Source organism: Oncorhynchus tshawytscha, linkage group LG08 (genome assembly GCF_018296145.1).
Source record: "Oncorhynchus tshawytscha isolate Ot180627B linkage group LG08, Otsh_v2.0, whole genome shotgun sequence".
In the NCBI taxonomy this organism is placed as follows: Eukaryota; Metazoa; Chordata; class Actinopteri; order Salmoniformes; family Salmonidae; genus Oncorhynchus; species Oncorhynchus tshawytscha.
Genome location: NC_056436.1, coordinates 15992782 through 16012189, shown reverse-complemented (window position 1 = coordinate 16012189; position 19408 = coordinate 15992782). Strand labels below are relative to the sequence as shown.

The 19408-nt window shown below is 44.4% G+C and overlaps 1 pseudogene; it reads right to left on the bottom strand.

Annotated features, from left to right (window-relative positions):
* LOC112255789 overlaps nt 1-18541 on the bottom strand; it is a 42894-nt pseudogene extending 24353 nt beyond the window's left edge.
* Between the last annotated feature and the right edge of the window lie 867 nt (nt 18542-19408).

The following is a 19408-nucleotide window of genomic DNA, read 5'->3' as shown; positions in this document are numbered from 1 at the left end:
TAGGACCGTGCCTCAGGACTACCTGGCATGACTCCTCCTTGCTGTCCCCAGGCCACCTGGCCGTGCTGATGCTCCAGTTTCAACTGTTCTGCCTGCGGCTATGGAACCCTGACCTGTTCACCGGATGTGCTACCTGTCCCAGACCTGTGGTTTTCAACTCTCTAGAGACAGCAGGAACGGTAAAGATACTCTTAATGATCGGCTATGAAAAGCCAACTGACATTTACTCCTGAGGTGCTGACCTGTTGCACCCTCGACAACTACTGTGATTATTATTATTTGACCATGCTGGTCATTTATGAACATTTGAACATCTTGGTCATGTTCTGTTATAATCTCCACCCGGCACAGCCAGAAGAGGACTTGCCACCCCTCATAGCCAGGTTCCTCTCTAGGTTTCTTCCTAGGTTTTGGCCTTTCTAGGGAGTTTTTCCTAGCCACCGTGCTTCTACACCTGCATTACTTGCTGTTTGGGGTTTTAGGCTGGGTTTCTGTACAGCACTTTGAGATATCAGCTGATGTAAGAAGGGCGATATAAATACATTTGATTTGATAAGGCCTGCTTTTTTTTACCCTTATTTTACCAGGTGAGGCCTGCTTTTCTTTTGAAGTCAGAAAGAGTCTATCAGCTACATTTGTGCCTAGACTATGGTGATATTTTATATATGAATGCTTCTGCTCAGTGTGTGAGAACAATTGACACCCTTTACCATGGAGCATTAAGATTTATTTTAAACTGAAAAACTCTTAAGCAACACTGGACATTGTAAACCAGGGTTGGCTGCATTGGTGTAAAGTACTTAAGTAAAACTATTTTAAAGTACTACTTATGTAGATTTTTGGGGTATCTGTACTTTACTATTTATATTTTTCACAACTTTTACTTCACTATATTCCTAAAGAAAAGTATGTACTTTTTACATTTTCCCTGACACCCAAAAGTACTTGTTACATTTTGACAGGAAAATGGTCCAATTCACACACTTATCAAGAGAACATCCCTGGGCATCTCTGCCTCTGATCTGGCAGACTCACTAAACACAAATGCTTAGTTGTAAATTATGTCTGAGTGTTGGAGTGTGCGTCTGCTATCCGTCAACAACAAAAAGACAAGAAAATTGTGCCGTCTGGTTTGCTTAATATAAGGAACTTGAAATTATTTATACTTTTACTTTTAATTCCATTTACTTTGATAATTACAGTGCCTTGCGAAAGTATTCGGCCCCCTTGAACTTTGCGACCTTTTGCCACATTTCAGGCTTCAAACATAAAGATATAAAACTGTATTTTTTTGTGAAGAATCAACAACAAGTGGGACACAATCATGAAGTGGAACGACATTTATTGGATATTTCAAACTTTTTTAACAAATCAAAAACTGAAAAATTGGGCGTGCAAAATTATTCAGCCCCTTTACTTTCAGTGCAGCAAACTCTCTCCAGAAGTTCAGTGAGGATGTCTGAATGATCCAATGTTGACCTAAATGACTAATGATGATAAATACAATCCACCTGTGTGTAATCAAGTCTCCGTATAAATGCACCTGCACTGTGATAGTCTCAGAGGTCCGTTAAAAGTGCAGAGAGCATCATGAAGAACAAGGAACACACCAGGCAGGTCCGAGATACTGCTGTGAAGAAGTTTAAAGCCGGATTTGGATACAAAAAGATTTCCCAAGCTTTAAACATCCCAAGGAGCACTGTGCAAGTGATAATATTGAAATGGAAGGAGTATCAGACCACTGCAAATCTACCAAGACCTGGCCGTCCCTCTAAACTTTCAGCTCATACAAGGAGAAGACTGATCAGAGATGCAGCCAAGAGGCCCATGATCACTCTGGATGAACTGCAGAGATCTACAGCTGAGGTGGGAGACTCTGTCCATAGGACAAAAATCAGTTGTATATTGCACAAATCTGGCCTTTATGGAAGAGTGGCAAGAAGAAAGCCATTTCTTAAAGATATCCATAAAAGTGTTGTTTAAAGTTTGCCACAAGCCACCTGGGAGACACACCAAACATGTGGAAGAAGGTGCTCTGGTCAGAAGAAACCAAAATTGAACTTTTTGGCAACAATGCAAAACGTTATGTTTGGCGTAAAAGCAACACAGCTCATCACCCTGAACACACCATCCCCACTGTCAAACATGGTGGTGGCAGCATCATGGTTAGGGCCTGCTTTTCTTCAGCAGGGACAGGGAAGATGGTTAAAATTGATGGGAAGATGGATGGGGCCAAATACAGGACCATTCTGGAAGAAAACCTGATGGAGTCTGCAAAAGACCTGAGACTGGGACGGAGATTTGTCTTCCAACAAGACAATGATCCAAAACATAAAGCAAAATCTACAATGGAATGGTTCAAAAATAAACATATCCAGGTGTTAGAATGGCCAAGTCAAAGTCCAGACCTGAATCCAATCGAGAATCTGTGGAAAGAACTGAAAACTGCTGTTCACAAATGCTCTCCATCCAACCTCACTGAGCTCGAGCTGTTTTGCAAGGAGGAATGGGAAAAAATTTCAGTCTCTCGATGTGCAAAACTGATAGAGACATACCCCAAGCGACTTACAGCTGTAATCGCAGCAAAAGGTGGCGCTACAAAGTATTAACTTAAGGGGGCTGAATAATTTTGCACGCCCAATTTTTCAGTTTTTGATTTGTTAAAAAAGTTTGAAATATCCAATAAATGTCGTTCCACTTCATGATTGTGTCCCAATTGTTGTTGATTCTTCACAAAAAAATACAGTTTTATATCTTTATGTTTGAAGCCTGAAATGTGGCAAAAGGTCGCAAAGTTCAAGGGGGCCGAATACTTTCGCAAGAAACTGTAAGTATATTTAAAAACAAATACTTTTTTACTTTTACTCAAATAGTATTTTACTTGCTGACTTTCACATTTTATATCAAGGTATCTTAACTTTTACTCAAGTATGACAATTTAGTACTTTTTCCACCACTGGTTGGCTGGACTTCTCTAGTTACTCGAATGCTCAGCCACTGGTATACTTTTATTTACAAAGCCATTTTTGGTTTACTGCCATTTTATTTGGGCATTTTTATTCTTCAAAAACGTGGTGGGTACACTCTTCATTCTCATGACTTTATCCTGCCAACTGTTAGAAAATCCATACAAAATAGTTTTGAAACTGGAAGAACTTGTTGGTGTTTTTAAATAATTGCTGACAGATTTTGAGGCTGATTCCTTGACCTGTCAATGTTTTTAAATGTGCTGTTCTATGATTTCATAATACTCCTGTGATTTTTACTAGATTACTTGTAGTTTTTCATGTTGTCTGTAATTGTGTAATGAATTGGTGCTGCCTATCTTGGACAGGACACCCTTGAGAAAGAGATTTAAAATCTCAATGAGCCCTTCCTGGTTAAATAAATTACAATATTCTCAATATACAACCCACAAAAACAAATAGAATACACACCCCAACATAATCAATATCCAGGTCATGGTACTGCTTGGTTCCTAAGATCCAGGACACCACGTAGGATGCAGTTATGTCAGGTAAGTCATATGGCCAGTTCTTCCCTTGCCCAACCCAACCTGGGAAGGCCCACGGCAAGCCTACAGGTACAAGAGGTAACATTAACAGAGACCATTGTTAGAGAAAGACCACAGCTGACGCTTATCTAACAGCCTATGCAAAATTTGACACACTAGCTACAAGTCTTATCTGTGAAATCATACCAAATATATCCAGCACTTGGCTTGGGCAGGAGCACACCAGAACAGAGTGAGTTAATCCACCTCCCCTAGCTCAAAAGTATTGCAGAGTTCCCGCACATAAATATAAACGGTACCGGCACCTATTTCAGTCCAAGTTAAGCACTGGATATATCCAACTGCAGCTTCTGTGCTTCCACAACCTCATAACAAGGAGCTTGTTTATCTCTCATGCAATGCTCAAAGGCACTAATGGAGTCCATTCTAAAAGTTGTCAGAACTCTAAATATATGGCTCAGTTGTACATGATTAAAAAAACATACAGTAACAATGAATAATGAAAGAGAGCAACCCGGCTCTACGTATTCTACTGGTTTGTGGCTGCCTCCGGTTAGAGGGGAATAAGGCAGCCCAAGAGTTAACACTCAGGGAACTTTATTTAAACACACAAATACGCAAGTCCATGAGGATGGTCCTGTAAAGGTATTTGTGTTCACGAATTCCATGCACAAAACTCTACACATGATAACACCGTCAGGGCCAGGGAAATATTTCTACCCTTGCAGAAATGTGCAACGGACATGTCTGACCAGCGCAGGGCTGGCTAGGAGCATCTGACCAATCAGAGAATGCGTGATCATTGCATGGGCAGAGTGTGGGGTGCATGGGGAGAATCTGATTGGCTGAAGCCACGAAGTTGAGGTAATAGCATTCTCTCAAGTGAGGGGGAGAAAAGGTGAGCATGGGTGATAGCCAGACTCTGTGGCGCCCGCCAGACAAAGAAACACACACACTGGAAAATATTCCTAGGACCTGGACTGCTTACTTGATGAAGTGACGTTCAGTTATTCTTGGTAAATTGCATCCCCTTTTCTTTTTGGAATATTTATATTTTAAGATATTTTGAGCAGTATAACAATACACACCAACAAAACACAAATCTAAACATCTAGACATGGAGTAGACACAGCAATGATTGCTTTCTATGCCTGTTAACAAAATTCCAGGTGGGAGAGAGGCAAGCAGGTAAAGAAAATGAAGACTGAAGGAATAATCATGTGAAAGATCTAGGCTTACATTTCAAAAACAAATCTTGCCTAAATTAAGTAGCTTATAGGACTACCCATATGGTCAGTGTGTTCCATACAACAGCATGTTAAAGTTGTATTTATTTTTGGTTCCAGGTGGAACCCTCTGTGCAAAACGTTGTAAATGGAACCCATAATTGCTATACCTGGAACCAAAAGCATTTACCTGGAACCAAAAGGCATTTTTCAAAGGGCTCCCCCATGGGGACAGCCGAAGAACCCTTTTAGGTTCCAGATAGCACCTTTTTTTCTCAGAGTGTGCGCACACTTACTAGACAATGTTGAGATTGCAAGAAAAGCATTTACTGTACATGTGACATTAAAAACTTGAAACTATAAACTTGATGTACACACTCACTCACAGACACTACACTCCCACACAACACTACATACACACACACACACACACACACACACACACACACACACACACACACACACACACACACACACACACACACACACACACACACACACCGAGTCATGGCTGAACGATGACATGGATAACATACAGCTGGCTGTGTTTTCGTTCCATCAGCAAGATATGACAGCTGCCTCCGGTAAGACAAGTGGTGGCGGCCTGTGTCTATTTGTAAATAACAGCTGGTGCATGAAATCTAATATTAAGGAAGTCTCAAGGTTTTGCAAAAACTAAAGCAGGAAGTAGCAGTGACTCGCTCAAAAAAAAAATCAAATCACATTTCATTTGTCACATACACATGGTTAGCAGATGTTAATGTGAGTGTAGCGAAATGCTTGTGCTTCTAGTTCCGACAATGCAGTAATAACCAACAAGTAATCTAGCTAACAATTCCAAAACTACTACCTTATAGACACAAGTGTAAGGGGATAAAGAATATGTGCATAAAGATATGAGTGAGTGATGGTACAGAACGGCATAGGCAAGATACAGTAGATGGTATTGAGTACAGGAATATACATATGAGATGAGTATGTAAACAAAGTGGAATAGTTAAAGTGGCTAGTGATACATGTATTACGTAAAGATGCAGTAGATGATATAGAGTACAGTATATACATATGAGACGACTAATGTAGGGTATGTAAACATTATATTAGGTAGCATTGTTTAAAGTGGCTAGTGATATATTTTACATCATTTCCCATCAATTCCCATTATTAAAGTGGCTGGAGTTGAGTCAGTGTGTTGGCAGCAGCCACTCAATGTTAGTGGTGGCTGTTTAACAGTCTGATGGCCTTGAGATAGAAGCTGTTTTTCAGTCTCTCGGTCCCAGCTTTGATGCACCTGTACTGACCTCGCCTTCTGGATGATAGCGGGGTGAACAGGCAGTGGCTCGTGTGGTTGTTGTCCTTGATGATCTTTATGGCCTTCCTGTGACATCGGGTGGTGTAGGTGTCCTGGAGGGCAGGTAGTTTGCCCCCGGTGATGCGTTGTGCAGACCTCACTACCCTCTGGAGAGCCTTACGGTTGTGGGCGGAGCAGTTGCCGTACCAGGCGGGGATACAGCCCGACAGGATGCTCTCGATTGTGCATCTGTAGAAATTTGTGAGTGCTTTTGGGGACAAGCCGAATTTCTTCAGCCTCCAGAGGTTGAAGAGGCGCTGCTGCGCCTTCTTCACGATGCTGTCTGTGTGGGTGGACCAATTCAGTTTGTCTGTGATGTGTACGCCGAGGAACTTAAAACTTACTACCCTCTCCACTACTGTTCCATCAATGTGGATAGGGGGGTGTTCCCTCTGCTGTTTCCTGAAGTCCACAATCATCTCCTTAGTTTTGTTGACGTTGAGTGTGAGGTTATTTTCTTGACACCACACTCCGAGGACCCTCACCTCCTCCCTGTAGGCCGTCTCGTCGTTGTTGGTAATCAAGCCTACCACTGTTGTGTCGTCCCCAAACTTGATGATTGAGTTGGAGGCGTGCGTGGCCACTTAGTCGTGGGTGAACAGGGAGTACAGGAGAGGGCTCAGAACGCACCCTTGTGGGGCCCCAGTGTTGAGGATCAGCGGGGTGGAAATGTTGTTGCCTACCCTCACCACCTGGGGGCGGCCCGTCAGGAAGTCCAGTACCCAGTTGCACAGGGCGGGGTCGAGACCCAGGGTCTCGAGCTTGATGACGAGCTTGGAGGGCACTATGGTGTTAAATGCCGAGCTGTAGTCAATAAACAGCATTCTCACATAGGTATTCCTCTTGTCCAGATGGGTTAGGGCAGTGTGCAGTGTGGTTGAGATTGCATCGTCTGTGGACCTATTTGGGCGGTAAGCAAATTGGAGTGGGTCCAGGGTGTCAGGTAGGGTGGAGGTGATATGGTCCTTGACTAGTCTCTCAAAGCACTTCATGATGACGGAAGTGAGTGCTACGGGGCGGTAGTCGTTTAGCTCAGTTACCTTAGCTTTCTTGGGAACAGGAACAATGGTGGCCCTCTTGAAGCATGTGGGAACAACAGACTGGGATAGGGATTGATTGAATATGTCCGTAAACACACCAGCCAGCTGGTCTGCGCATGCTCTGAGGGCGCGGCTGGGGATGCCGTCTGGGCCTGCAACCCTGCGAGGGTTGACACGTTTAAATGTTTTCCTCACGTCGGCTGCAGTGAAGGAGAGTCCGCATGTTTTAGTTGCGGGCCGTGTCAGTGGCACTGTATTGTCCTCAAAGCGAGCAAAAAAGTTATTTAGTCTGCCTCGGAGCAAGACATCCTGGTTCGTGACTGGGCAGGTTTTCTTTTTGTAATCCGTGATTGACTGTAGACCCTGCCACATACCTCTTGTGTCTGAGCCGTTGAATTGAGATTCTACTTTGTCTCTATACTGACGCTTAGCTTGTTTGATTGCCTTGCGGAGGGAATAGTTACACTGTTTGTATTCGGTCATGTTTCCGGTCACCTTGCCCTGATTAAAAGCAGTGGTTCGGCTTTCAGTTTCACGCGAATGCTGCCATCAATCCACGGTTTCTGGTTTGGGAATGTTTTAATCGTTGCTATGGGAACGACATCTTCAACGCACGTTCTAATGAACTCGCTCACCGAATCAGCGTATTCGTCAATGTTGTTGTCTGACGCAATACGAAACATATCCCAGTCCACGTGGTGGAAGCAGTTTTGGAGTGTGGAATCAGATTGGTCGGACCAGCGTTGAACAGACCTCAGCACGGGAGCTTCTTGTTTTAGTTTCTGTCTGTAGGCAGGGATCAACAAAATGGAGTCGTGGTCAGCTTTTCCGAAAGGAGGGCGGGGCAGGGCCTTATATGCGTCGCGGAAGTTAGAATAGCAGTGATCCAAGGTTTTTCCAGCCCTGGTTGCGCAATCGATATGCTGATCAAATTTAGGGAGTCTTGTTTTCAGATTAGCCTTGTTAAAATCCCTAGCCACAATGAATGCAGCCTCCGGATAAATGGATTCCAGTTTGCAAAGAGTCAAATAAAGTCCGTTCAGAGCCATCGATGTGTCTGCTTAGGGGGGAATATATACGGCTGTGATTATAATCGAAGAGAATTCCCTTGGTAGATAATGCGGTCGACATTTGATTGTGAGGAATTCTAAATCAGGTGAACAGAAGGACTTGAGTACCTGTATGTTGTTATGATCACACCACGCCACGTTAACCATGAAGCATATGCCCCCGCCCCTCTTCTTACCAGAAAGATGTTTGTTTCTGTCTGCGCAATGCGTGGAGAAACCAGTTGGCTGCACCGACTCCGATAGCGTCTCTCCAGTGAGCCATGTTTCCGTGAAGCAAAGAACGTTACAGTCTCTGATGTCCCTCTGGAATGCTACCCTTGCTCGGACTTCATCAACCTTGTTGTCAAGAGACTGGACATTGGCGAGAAGAATGCTAGGGAAGGTTCCTGGCCAGATGAAGCAGATTCTAAGCTACAGGATTGTTTTGTTAGCACATACTGGTATATGTTCCGGGATTCTTCCGATGGCATTGAGGAGTACACCACATCAGTCACCACAACAGCATCGATTACGTCGTCCCCACAGTGACCGTATGTACATACCCAACCAGAAGCCATGGATTACAGGCAACATCCGCACTGAACTAAAGGGTAGAGCTGACACTTTCAAGGAGCGGGACTCTTACCCGGATACTTATAAGAAATCCTGCTATGCCCCCAAACGAACCATCAAAAGTGTCAATACAGGACTAAGATTGAATCGTACTGTACCGGCTCCAATGATCGTCAGATGTGACAGGGCTTGCAAACTATTATGGACTACAAAGGGAAGCACAGCCACAAGCTGCCTAGTGACACGAGCCTACCAGACTAGCTAAATAACTTCTATGCTCTCTTCGAGGCAAGTAACACTGAAGCACACTTAAGAGCGTCAGTTGTTCCAGACGACTGTGTGATCACGCTCTCCGTAGCCAATGTGAGTAAGACCATTAAACAGGTCAACATTCACAAGGCCGCAGGGCCAGACGGATTACCAGGACATGGTCAGCGTATTCTCGGAGTACAACTGGCAAGAATCTTCACTGATATTTTAACCTGTCCCTGACCGAGTCTCTAATACCAACATGTTTCAAGCAGACCACCATAGGTTATCTTGGTGTTCTTGGGCACAGGGACTATCTAAATGACTACCGGCCCGTAGCACTCACGTCTGTAGCCATGAAGTGCTTTGAAAGGTTGGTCATGGCTCACATCAACACCATTATCCCAGGAACCCTAGACCCACTCCAATTTCCATAGATCCACAGATGATGCAATCTCTATTGCACTCTACACTGCCCTTTCCCACCTGGACAAAAGGAACACTACTGTTCAAAAGTTTGGGGTCACTTCGAAATGTCCTTGTTTTTGAAAGAAAGGCACATTTTATGTCCATTAAAATAGCATTAAATTGATCAGAAATACAGTGTAGACATTGTCAATGTTGTAAATGACTATTGTAGCTGGAAAAGGCAGATTTTTTTATGGAATCTCTACGTATGCATACAGAGTCCCATTATCAGCAACCATCACTCTTGTGTTCCAATGGCACGTTGTGTTAGCTAATCCAAGTTTATCATTTTAAAAGGCGAATTGATCATTAGAAAACCATTTTGCAATTATGTTAGCACAGCTGAAAACTGTTGTTCTGATTAAAGAAGCAATAAAACTGGCCCTCTTTAGACTCTCTGAGTATCTGGAGCATCAGCATTTGTGGGTTCGATAACAGGCTCAAAATGGACAGAAACAAATAACTTTCTTCTGAAACTCGTCAGTCTATTATTGTTTTGAGAATTAAAGGCCATACGAGAAATTGCCAAGAAATGGAAGCTCTTGTACAAAGGTTTGTACTACATCCTACCCAGAACAGTGCAAACTGGCTTTAACCGGAATAGATAGAGGAGTGGGAGGCCCCGGTGCACAACTGAGCAAGTGGACAAGTACATTAGAGTGTCTAGTTTGAGAAACAGACGCCTCACAAGTCCTCAACTTGCAGCTTCTTTAAATAGTACACGCAAAACACCAGTCTCAACATCAACAGTGAAGAGGTGACTCCGGGATGCAAAGAAAAAGCCATATCTCAGACTGGCCAATAAAAATAAAAGATTAAGATGGACAAAAGAACACAGACCCTGGACAGAGGAACTCTGCCAAGAAGGCCAGCATCCCTGTGTTGCCACTTCACTGTTGACGTTGAGACTGGTGTTTTGCAGGTACTATTTAAAATGATAAACTTGGATTAGCTAACACAACGTTCCATTGGAACACAGGAGTGATGGTTGCTGATAATGAGCCTCTGTACACCTATGTAGATATTCCATTAAAAATCTGCCATTTCCAGCTACAATAGTCATTTACAACATTAACAATGTCTACACTGTATTTCTGATCAATTTTATGTTATTTTAATGGACATAAAATTAGCTTTTCTTTCAATAACAAGGACATTTCAAAGTGACCGGTAGTTTACGTGAGAATGCTATTCATTGACTACAGCTCAGTGTTCAACACCATAGTGCCCTCAAAGCTCAACACTTAGCTAAGGAACCTGGGACGAAAGACCTCCCTCTGTACCTGGATCCTGGACTTCCTGATGGGCCGTCCCCAGGTGGTAAGGGTAGGTAACAACACATCTGCCACGCTGATCCTCAACACGGGGGCCCCTAATGGGTGTGTGCTCAGTCCGCTCCTGTACTCCCTGTTCACCCGTGACTGCATGGCCAAGCACGACTCCAACACCATCATTAAGTTTTCCGATGACACAAGAGCGGTAGGCCTGATCACAGAGAACGATGAGCCTATAGGGAGGTCAAAGACCTGGCAGTGTGGTTCCAGGATAACAAACTCTCCCTCAAAATGATCAAGACAAAGGAGATGATTGTGAACTACAGGAAAAGGATGACCATACACGTCCCCCATTCTCATCGACAGGGCTGTAGTGGAGCAGGTTGAGAGCTTCATGTTCCTTGGTGTCCACAGCACCAACAAACTATCACGGTCCAAAAATACCAAGACAGTCATGAAAAGGGCATAACAATGCCTATTCCCCCTCAGGAGACTGAAAAGATTTAGCATGTGTCCTCAGATCCTCAAAAGGTTCTACAGCTGCACCTTTGAAAGCGTCCCGACTGGTTGCATCACAGCCTGGTATGGCAACTGCTTGGCCTCCGACTGCAAGGCACTACTGATGGTAGTGCGTATGGCCCAGTACATCACTGGGGTCAAGCATCCTGCCATCCAGGACCTCTTTACCAGGCGGAGTCAAAGGAATGCCCAAAAAATTGCTAAAGACTCCAGCCACCCTAGTCATAGACTGTTCTCTCTGCAACCACACAGCAAGCGGTACTGGAGCGCCGTCTAGGTCCAAAAGGCTTCTAAACAGCTTCTACCCCCAAGCCATAACAAATGGCTACCCGGACTATTTGCATTGTCCCCTCACCCCCTTTTTTATGCTGCTTCTACTCAGTTTATTATCCATGCATAGTCACTTTACCTCCACCTACATATTACCTCAATTACCTCGACTAGTCGGTGCCCCCGCACATTGACTCTGTACCGGTACACCCTGTATATAGCCTCGCCTCTGTTATTTTCTTATTTTTCATGTATTCATTTTATTACTTCAGTTTATTTCAGTCAATACTTTCTTTAACACTTTTTTTCCTTCTTAAAACTGGCCAGTTGGTTAAGTGCTTGTAAGTTTGCATTTCACTGTAAGGTCTGTTGTATTTGGCGCATGTGACAAATAACATTTGATTTGATCGTTTGCTGCTGCTATTCTGTTCTTCATTTTACTCTTATTATTGTCTATCCATTTGCCTAGTCACTTTATCCTGCCTTCATGTACATATCTACCTCAAATCCCTCAAATACCTCGTGCATCTGCACATTGATTTGGTACAGAGACTATCTGTTTACATCTCCATTCTTGTGTATTTTATTTTATTCATCTCACTATTTTTTTTAAATGATCATATAATTTTTACTCTGCATCATTGGGAAAGGTTCATAAGCAAGCATTTCACTTCCAAGTCCACACCAGTTGTATTCGGCACATGTGATAAATACAATGTGTTTTGATGTGAATGCTCAATGACAATTTTGTCAAGAAGCTCAATGGTCTTTGAGGGACTCTGAACTTAATTGTTAAATACATGATATTGCCCTTGGCATTTCTGAATTTGTTTTTGAGGGTCTGGAATCTTCGCCACAAATTCCTCAATTGGTTGTCCCTTGAGTCTGTTTTCATGTGTGAAAAGTAACGTTGTGTATGTTGCCTCTTCACAAAATGTGGTCTCAATGATCTTTTCTTACATACACTCTTATCCAGATAAATTTACAGTAGTGAGTGCATACATTTTCATACTGTTCCCCCATGGGAATCAAACTCACAACCCTGGCGTTGCAAGTGCCATGCTTTACCAACTGAGCCACACTGATGTGCTCTGTGTTCATAGAATAGAAGGATTATTTTGAGTTTTTTTACAAGGGGAGTGCAGAAGCTTTTATGAATTTACTGCACACATCTACAAAATATGAATGACACAAGCTTGGAATCGGGTGTGCTTGATTTCTTTACACAACCGCTTACAGATGATTCAATTAAGCCCTCATCATAGACCAGTAAAGTAAAGTAAAGTGTTACCAAATTATTTATGATGGCAATCACTTATAGCTTTAGATAAGACATGTGTGAGTCATGTTTTCAGAATTGAAGTTAAGTGTACTGTAGGCCTATGTTTACTGGTCTGGGTGTTCTAGCCACATGTCCAGAGGTACAAGAAGCCCATCAACGATCAGGAGCATCTCTAGTTTATTTTCATGTAGACACCGACATAATCTCTCAGCGCTTTCAAAGGAGAATTTCCATTGAGAATGATTTTTAGTCCAGGACTAGGCTTAATCTGTGTCCAGGAAACCGGACAATAGTGTTTTATTTCTTTGCACGGTCGGATGACTCGTGTCTGAGACTGATGTTGATTGGCCAGTGTGGAGTGGGGAAGAGCACTGTGGTTAACACCGTCCTAGGCAAAGAGGCATTTTGAATATGGACTGCGTTGGTCTTTCCTCCCTGACCAATGACTTTTGGAAAGCAGAGGCAGTGTGTGGGAGAGGAGTAACAGTGGTTGAGACTCCATGCTTGTTCAACAGTGAGCCCTCTGAAGAGGCTCAGATGGAAAATTCCTTGTCTCTGCCCCTGGACCTCATCCCTTCCTTCTGGTCCTTCAGCTGAGAAAATTCACACCGCAAGAACAGAGAGTGATGGAGACTACATCTGACGAGGTCAATGAGTACACTGTTGTTCTCTTCACAAGGAGGGAGAGACTAAAAACATTAATAGATGAGTTCATTCAACAAGACACAATCCTGCCTCCGCTTGTTCAGAAATGTAACGGTGGGATATATGTGTTCAGGAGCAATGCCATGGCAAACAACAATCAGATCATAGAGCCTTTAGCTAGACGAGAAACAATGTCAGGAAACATGGAGCCGTTCACTCTCAAAAAGACCTAGGTTATTCAGGTGACAGTGAACAAGGACAACAACCAATAAGAGAGCGAGAACTCAGGGCTACCTCAAAACTGCTGGTGTGGGGCTTGTTGGTGATGGTTCTTTTTATTATGCTATGCCTGGTGGGGGTTGTGGTATGGGCATTGCTTGGGGTGAAAAATGGGGCCATTGGGTTTGGTATCTCCATCACCCTATCCATTATGGTTGTAATGATCAAAAGGCAAATAAAATACACGTATTATAGATTTTAGAGCCTGACAGAAAGCCGACCACACGTTTCACTCCAAACTCTACACTGTCATCAATTAACTAGCACTTTTGTTTTCAAGAGATCCTGCTAATGACACAAAACAAACTTTAAAAAAAAAAAAAAATGTGAATACCCATTATCATGTGTACTGTATATGACTGTTACACACTAAGGGCTCTATTTCAGCTGGCTCTAAGGAGTGGCAAGTGTGAAACGCATGTTAGTTTGGTCATGTTAAAACTGTCGCACTGGCATATATTCGGCAATTTACCTGTCTATCAGCTAGCTTCTGCTGAGGGGGAGGGGTGGCAATATTTGAGGTGTGTTCTTAAAAACAAGCGCAAAAGTGACAATTTCATACAGTGCTAATGGGAAGTTAAGACCCACAAAAAGCAGGTCTTAACGGTAACGCAGTTGATAAAGGCATGGATTTTGAGAGCAGAAGCGCAGCCTACCCATTCATTACACCCAGTGCCCATGGAAGAGAGATGTGCCTTTTGTGCCAGTGATTTGTCTATTTAGAAATAATATTTTTGGAGAATATGCCTCACACATAGGCAATGATACAATTGACAGGAGCCTAGTATTTTTTTAGATGTGTGAATGTTATGCATTAAAACATTTATACCTGTGCACAAAGTGCCGTGGAGTGAGAGAAGTGATTAATGATATCATGCTTCTGACCCAATCATTTTTAGAAATCTAATTGTGTGTTTAAAAAAATGTTTAAAAATTTTAAACCGGGGCGGCAGGGTAACCTAGTGGTTAGAGCGTTGGACCAGTAACCGGACAAGGTACAAGCTGACAAGGTACAAATCTGTCGTTCTGCCCCTGAACAGGCAGTTAACCCACCGTTCCTAGGCCGTCTTTGAAAATAAGAATTTGTTCTTAACTGACTTGCCTGGTTAAAAAAATAATTTAAATTAAATTAAAATACAATTATTAGAACGATTCACTGTTCATGGGTTTATGGTGAGAATGTATGTAACAGGGTTATATTGGTGATTCCACTTGCCACTTTATTGTTAAGCCAATGCGTTTTTGGTTTTAGTTTTGTCTTGCCTTCACCTACTCAACATGGCATCTTATTGGCTGGTTTGCGTAGCTTGCTTACAAGGGAGGATGTTTCAGTTAGAATCGTCCCAGTGAACAAGCGCCAAACCAGCGGTAAGATGTTGGTTGCAAAGCACTGTATGTCAAAGGTGATTTTATACTCCCAAGTGATGATTTAAATGTACAATTTATATTAATTTGTTTGCAAATGTTATTAGAACACCACACATAAGATTTAGCCGTTTTTGGTGCATATTTGTTACGCATTTTGTTGTAGAGAATTCTAGCTAATACTAGCTAGCAACTTACTGTGTCTGGTGGGGGGGTTCGTATATTTTGTACAGTGCGTGAGTGCAGAATTGGATGGTGAGCCGTGCATTGCATGACGTGCAATTTTGTGCTGTTTCTATCAGAATAAATCTCCAGGACTGGAGCTACACGTTGGAGTTTGTGTCGATGATTGATTGTACACAACGCAAGAAGAGTACTGTTACATGTACATGTCTCGAATGCAATTTCATCTGCTAGGCCTATTTTTGGAGAAGTGCAAATATGATCTTACAATATTACATTTGCAAGCAATATAACAGCGAGTGAACATTCCCCATTTATCTTTATATTGGATATTTATCCAGCTCCTGTGAAAAGTTTGGATGTGTGTAAAACTTTCATGGTCTAAACTGGCTTTATTATATGCCCACATGGAGCAATTATGGTGCCGTTAACTGTATTTAGGAACCTCCCTCCTATTGTTGTTTCGTTTTATTTAGAATTTGATTAGAATTATACACTATCTTTTAGTTCTCATCAATAGCCTAGTGAATTTAATCTTGCTTATTGACTATGTTTGGCATGTCCAGATGACAATTTCCATTAGGCCCAGCCCCTATATCAGTGTGAAGGCTATAGCCTATGTTTAACAATCTATTTCCATATTGAAGAAATGCAATTAGAACAAAGTGGACTGAAAATGTTCAACATATTTAGCAAATATGAGGGCAGGTTTATTAACGAACTAGGCTACAAACGCAATACTTAAAAAGACTGTAAATAGACAAGCAACCACATGTTTAACCAGGGAGCACGTTCTGATTGTCCAGTGAGGGGCCAAGCGTCGACACACCCACAAGCCACCACCAGCTACAGTATTGTGCCCATAATTATGGTTGTGAAAATAGCAAAAATATTTCTGACACACCCCTGAACCTATAACACTATCGCCAGCTCTAAGATTTACCATTGAGTTAGGTTGTTGAAATAGAGCCCTACATTTTAAATCAGATTTTCTATAGATGTCTGTACATTTGTAAACAATCAATCATCTCTCAGTTATATCTAATTAATTCATTAGTTCATGATCACCTTAAGCTGTTGCAGTACTCCATGTGATATTTCTGGTTCATCGGGAACGTGTTCTTGTCAACATCTGTCATGGTTGTGTGTAGAGACGGACCAAGGCGCAGCGTGATTAAAGTTCCACATATTTATTTACGCGATACTTCCAAACAAAAAGAAACAAACAACGAACCGTGACACCAGAGGTACCACATGCACTAACTCAAAACAAGATCCCACAAAACACAGTGGGGAAATGGCTGCTTGAATATGATCCCCAATCAGAGACAACGATAAACAGCTGCCTGTCAGGACTTCTAGAAATAGTGGATGGAGGAGTCAGGCGCAGAGAGCAGGGTAGTTAGATTCGTGGATATATTTATTCCCAAAGCAACAGAGTATCGGTCAATGCCACACACACGGCGCTAAAAGACCCAGTCCAAAACAAACAGGACGAAACGGTTCGGGAAATAAATTCCACAAAAATCACACACACCAATAACAGAAAAACAAGCCCGCACAAAAGCCGGCGGGCCTACCGGGTTTAAATAGCCCAAAACCAAACCTAAACAAGAAACAGGTGCAACTAATCAGACAACACTAAATTAAACAGAAAAGGGGATTGGTGGCAGCTAGTAGGTCGGCGACGACGACCACCGAGCGCCGCCTGAACAGGAAGAGGCACCATCTTCGATGCGATTCGTGACAGTAGCCCCCTCTCCCTGACGCGCGGCTCCCACAGTGCGCCGACCCCGGCCTCGAGGGCGACCCGGAGGGCGAGGCGCAGGGCAATCCAGGTGGAGGCGGTGGAAGTCCTTCAGGAGGGAAAGATCCAAAATGTCCCCCACCGGTACCCAGCACCCCTCCTCCGGACCGTACCCCTCCCAGTCCACGAGGTACTGCAGGCCCCTCACCCGGCGTCTCGAGTCCAGAATAGCTCGTACCGTGTACGCCGGGGACCCCTCGATGTCCAGAGGGGGTTGGAGGGACCTCCGGCACCTCACCTTCTTTTAGGGGACCAGCTACCACCGGCCTGAGGAGAGTCACATGAAACGAGGGGTTAATGCGATAGTAAGAGGGAAGTTGTAATCTATAACACACCTTGTTTATCCTCCTCAGGACTTTAAATGGCCCCACACACTGCAGCCCCAGCTTTCGGCATGGCAGGCGGAGGGGCAGGTTTCGGGGTTGAGAGCCAGACCGTGTCCCCTGGTGCGAACACAGGGAGCTCACTGCGGTGGCGGTCCTGGACTGCCCTCCAGGTCTCCCTAGAGCGCTGTACCCACTCCTCCACCGCAGGATCTTCGGTCTGACTCTGATGCCACGGAGCCAGGACCGGCTGGTAGCCCAGCACGCATTGGAATGGCGACATGTTCGTGGAGGAGTGAAGGAGTGAGTTCTGGGCCAACTCCGCCCATGGGACGTACCTCGCCCATTCTCCTGGCCGGTCCTGGCAATACAACCGCAGAAACCTACCCACTTCCTGGTTCACTCTCTCCACCTGCCCATTACTCTCCGGGTGATAACCAGAGGTCAGGCTGACCGAGACCCCCCAGACATTCCATAAACGCCCTCCAAACACGGGACATGAACTGTGGACCTCGATCAGATACGATGTCCTCCGGCACCCCGTAGTGCTGGAAGATGTGGGTAAATAGAGCCTCCGCAGTCTGTAGGGCCGTAAGGAGACCAGGCAATGGGAGGAGATGGCAGGACTTAGAGAACCGATCCACAACAACCAGAATGGTAGTGTTCCCCTGAAACGGGGGAAGATCAGTAAGAAAGTCCACCGACAGATGAGACCATGGCCGTTGTGGAACCGGGAGGGGCTGTAGTTTCCCTCTAGGCAGGTGCCTAGGAGCCTTACTCTGGGCGCACACCGAACAGGAGGAGACATAGAGCCTCACGTCCTTGGCTAGGGTGGGCCACCAGTATTTACCCCTAAGACCCCGCACTGTCCTCGCAATCACCGAATGACCTGAAGAAGGTAGTGTGTGAGCCCACCAAATCAATTGATCACGGACACCAAGCGGCACTTGCCTGAGACCGGTAGGACACTGTGAAGGCGCAGGTTCCAACCACAATGACCGCTCGATGTCCGCGTCCACCTCCCATACCACCGGCACCAGCAGCCTAGAAGCTGGAAGGATGGGAGTAGGATCGTTGGACCGGTCCTCAGTGTCATAGAGATGGGACAGCGTGTCGGTCTTCATGTTGAGGGAAGCTGGTCTATAAGAGATCGTAAATCTAAATCGGGTAAAGAATATGGCCCACCTAGCCTGACGAGGATTCAGTTTCCTCGCCGCGCAGATATACTCCAGATTGCAGTGGTCAGTCCAGATGAAGAAAGGGTGCTTAGCCCCCTCAAGCCAGTGTATCCACACCTTCAGGGCTTTTACCATAGCTAACAACTCCTGGTCCCCAACATCATAGTTCCGCTCTGCCGGACCCAGCTTCTTCGAAAAGAAAGCGCAGGGGCGGAGCTTCGGTGGCGTGCCCGAGCGTTGTGACAGCACGGCTCCAACCCCAGCCTCGGACGCATCCACCTCCACTATGAACACTAACGAGAGGTCCGGATGCGCCAACACGGGCGCGTCAGTAACAGCGCCTTCAACCGGTTGAAAGCTCCGTCCGCCTCGGCCGACCACCATAAATGCACCGGACCCCCCTTCAGCAGTGAGGTAATAGGAGTTGCCACTTGGCCAAAACCCAGGATAATCCTACGGTAGTAATTGGCAAACCCTAAAAAACGCTGCACCTCCTTTACCGTGGTCGGAGTCGGACAATTACGCATGGTGTTAACGCGGTCACACTCCATCACCACCCCGGAGGTGGAAATGCGATAACACACATTTCTCAGCCTTGACGTATAGGTCATGCTCCAGCAGTCGCCCAATTACCTTGCACACCAGGGAGACATGCGCAGCGCGTGTGGCAGAATAGATCAAGATGTCATCAATGTATACCACCACACCCTGCCCGTGCAGGTCCCTGAGAATCTCATCTACAAAGGATTGAAAGATTGGAGCATTCTTTGGAGCATTCTTTAACCCATACGGCATGACAAGGTACTCATAGTG